Here is a 4269-nt window from a genome sequence, read left to right as displayed (position 1 = left end):
ACCTAGGTCAGATCACATTACTGCTCTACTGAGAGCCTCCCAAAGGCATCACACCTCACTCAGTAAATTAAAAGCCAGAGTCCTCATGATTACCTGTAAGACCTGATTGTAACATCACCTACTACTCTTTACTTTTATCCACTCTGCTTAGCCACACTGACCTCCTCACTCTTATGTGAACACATTTCTGCCTCAGGACCACCCCCTCTTACTTTTTCTCTGCTATCCACATAGCTTGCTCCCTTATACACTCTAGGTTTGCTCCAATGTGATCTTCTCACAAAGACCTTCTCTGACCCCTCCTAACCTACCAGCACCCTCTCCTTCACTTCCTTATCTACTGTTTCACCCTAACATTTATCAAAGTCTAACGTAGTATATGATTTACTTATTTATTTTAGGGCTTCTCTGGTGGCTCAACTGGTAAAGAATCCACCTGCTTTATTTATTTTTAATTTTTATTTATTTATTTAGGCCATGCTAGGTCTTCGTTGCTGCATGTACTTTTCTCTAGTTGCACCAAGTGGGGGCTACTCTCTAGTCGTGGTGTGCGGGCTTCTCGTTGTGGTGGTTACTCTTGTTGTGGAGCAGACTCTAGGGCAGGTGAGATTTCAGTAGTTGTGATGTGTGGGCTCAGCAGTTGTGGCTCCCAGGCTCTAGAGCAAAGACTCAGTAGTTGTGGCTCACGGTCTTAGTTGCTCCACTGCATGCGGGATCTTCCAGAATCAGGGATCGAACCTGTGTCTTCTGCATTGGCAGGTGGATTCTTTTACCACTGAGCCACCAGGGAAGCCCTCACTTATTTATTTTATTTATTGTTTGTCTCTGCTGGACTGACAATCTCTGGAAGCAAATATTTTTGTCTAATTTGTTCCGTACTGAATTCCCAATATCTGCTGCTGCTCCTGCTGCTGCTAAGTTGCTTCAGTCTTGTACCAGTATCTAAGGGTCTATAATAAGCACTCAGCAAATATATGACCAGTAAATGAATTATACCATTTAATCCTTTCAACAAACATGTGAAGCAGATTTTGCTGTATCCCTTTCACAGATGGAGAAAAATAAGGCTTAGAGATGTTAAGTGACTTGCCCAAAGTCACACTGACAGTTGTCAATGTTCCTTTGACAGTCACCAATGATCACTTACTGCAGGGCATCCCTGTACTGCTTCTCCTGCATAATACGAAGTCTCCTCAAATCAGTAGCTTTCAGGTATAGTCCAACCACTTCTATAATCCTTAGTCTCTTCCACACCAATTCCTACAGACTCAAGTTGTTGACATTTACTGTATAATTTCTCTTAGGCTTTCCAAAGTAGAGAGCCATACTTTTCTATATTATAAATCATTCTCTGTCCACAGTGGTACCATGAGATGAGGAGTGCTCCTTTAGCCCAGCCTCATCAGATACTAAAAAGAAATCCTGCAAATGAGAACACTGTAGGTAGATTTTCTGTAGCATTTTGGATATGACATGCACTTTATAATGCCTTATTATTGTGTGTTCATATTGTTCATGGGGTTCTCAAGGCAAGAATGCTGAAGTAGACAGACTTTATTTTCTTGGGCTCCAAAATCACTGCAGCCAGTGACTGCAACCATGAAATTAAAAGACATTTGCTCCTTGGAAGAAAAGCTATGACAAACCTAGACCGCATATTAAAAAGCAGGGACATTACTTTGCTGACCAAGACCCATATAGTCAAAGCTATGGTTTTTCTGGTATTCATGTATGGATGTGAGAGTTGGACCGTAAAGACGGCTGTGTACTGAAGAACTGATGCTTTTGAGCTGTGGTGTTGGAGAAGACTCTTGAGTGTCCCTTGGACTGCAAGGAGATCAAACCAGTCAATCCTAAAGGAAATCAACCCTGAATATTCCCTGGAAGGACTGAAAGATTGAAGGCAGGAGGAGAAGGGGACGAAAGAGGACAAGATGGTTGGATGGCATCACTGACTCGATGGACATGAGTTTGAGCATCTCCAGGAGATGGTGAAGGACAGGGAAGCCTGGCATTCTGCAGTCCATGGGGTCACAAAGAGTCAAATACAACTGAGCAACTGAACAACAAAAAAATGGTATGTTCTTCCAGGCCACTCCAGGAAAGAATGTTGACCCTGAACTCAGAAAGTCCTCAAATTTCAACTTTGCTGTGTGACCAAAGACAAGTGACCTAAACATCTCTTTGACAAGGCTTCCTGACCACCACCAAATAGTTCTTACTGTAGAGAGTGATTGTAAGGAGTGGATGAAATTGTGTTTATGAAGCACTGGTAAATACTATGAGAATGCATAGAACTTAGATATGATAAGGAAATGGTAGTATAATTAATAAGGATCTAAAGAGGCCCACATGAGGTGAGTTGCTTGTCACCATGCCATCAACCCAAGTTAGAATTTGTGAATTAATCCTTCACTGTGGCTAAAACCAATAAGAAATCTTAAAAATCCTCAATCAGTCAAAAAGCTTTAGTTAAAAAACTTCCTCTATGTTTTATTCATTACTAGGTCCTGAGTTAAGAACAATTTCCATTGTATCTTGCCAATATATTAGTAGACTTGTGAAGATAAACATTTCTATGGGGAAGAAGAACTAAGAGTACTCTCCAGTAAGCAAGGAGGGCCAAAGACAAGGCAATGGTCATCAGCAGTAGAGGATTAGGGATCTTTCCCAGAAAACGTAGTCAAGGACAACTCAGAATGGAGATGGTACTTTGGGCTGGTCTTACATGTGAACTGAGTCTGAATAGATGGCAAGAAAGCTTCCCTGCTGGCTCAGATGGTAAAGAATCTGCCTGTGATGCAACAGACCCAGGTTCAATCCATGGGTTGGGAAGATCCCCTGGAGAGGGGAATGGCTACCCACTCCAGTACTCTTTCCTGGAGAATTGCATGGAGAGAGGAGCCTGGCAAGCTACAGTCCATGCGGTCACAAAGAGACATGACCAAGCAACATAGGAAGAGGCTAGCTTAAAAGATCAGGCTGACAAGACAGAATGGAGTCAGAAGCTAGAGGGCCTTGAACAGCAGGTGAAGGACTCTGGCCTTGATCCTATAATAAACGGGGGAGTGGGTCAATGTTTAAGAATATAAGAAATGTTTAAGAGTCAAAGAGGGAAAGACACTTGGAATGCTGGAGCTAGGAGTTACTTCATCCAGTTCAGCCTCTACCTGGGATTGAGGAGGAAACCCAAGGTCCTGAGAAATGAAGTGACTTGCCCAGGAGACTATGTCCGTCAATCCATGATAAAACCAAGACTTCAACTCAGGTCTCTGGCTCCTGGTCTGGTATCCTGCCCAACCAAGACCTCTTCAGAAACAGACAGCACATCTTAGGATCATAGAACCAAAAAAAGTCTTATTATATGTTTTATCCCATCTCCTCATATGTGAATCAACCACAGTGCACACTTCCTATTGATAAATTTTAAAATCTGCATTAAATGATCTAAGAAAATTAATTCCAGTATTGTAGTGAGCAGACAAGAGGAACAAGAATTAACACAGGCATCTACACTTGCCTTTGCTACAGCCTGAAACCAAAAGACACCTGCTTTTTTTCCACGTTTGCTCCACTTTCCCTTCAAATTCCACTTCTTCCTTTTGTGCCTGCTAGTTGCTTTAGTTGTGTCCAACTCTTCGCAATGCCCTGAGCTGTAGCCCACCAGGCTTCTCTGTCCATGGGATCTCCCAAGCAAGATCGCTGGTGTGGGTTGCCATGTCCTTCTCCAGGGGATCTTCCCAACCCAGGAATTAAACCTGCATCTCCTCAGCACCTTGCATTGCAGGCAGCTTCTTTACCGCTGAGCCACTGGGGACATCTACTTCTGTTTTATTGATTATGCCAAAGTCTTTGTGTAGTTCACAACAAACTGTGGAAAATTCTTCAAGATATAGGAATACCAAACCACCTTATCTGCCTCCTGAGAAATCTGTGTGCAGGTCAAGAAGCAACAGTTAGAACCAGACTTGGAACAATGGACTGGTTCCAAATCAGAAAAGGAGTACATCAAGGCTGTATATTGTCACCCTGCTTATTTAAATTATATGCAGAGTACATCATGTGAAATGCCAGGCTGGATGAAGCATGAGCTGGAATCAAGATTGCCAGGAGAAATATCAATAACCTCAGATATGCAGATGACCCACCTTTATGGCAGGAAGTGAAGAGGAACTAAAGAGCCTCTTGATGAAAGAGGAGAGTGAAAAAGTTGACTTAAAACTCAACATTCAGAAAACTAAGATCATCACATCTGGCTCCATCACTTCA

This window comes from Bubalus kerabau, chromosome 1, assembly GCF_029407905.1.
Source record: "Bubalus kerabau isolate K-KA32 ecotype Philippines breed swamp buffalo chromosome 1, PCC_UOA_SB_1v2, whole genome shotgun sequence".
In the NCBI taxonomy this organism is placed as follows: Eukaryota; Metazoa; Chordata; class Mammalia; order Artiodactyla; family Bovidae; genus Bubalus; species Bubalus kerabau.
The sequence above is the reverse complement of the archived record's forward strand: the minus strand, read 5'-3'. Positions refer to the sequence as shown.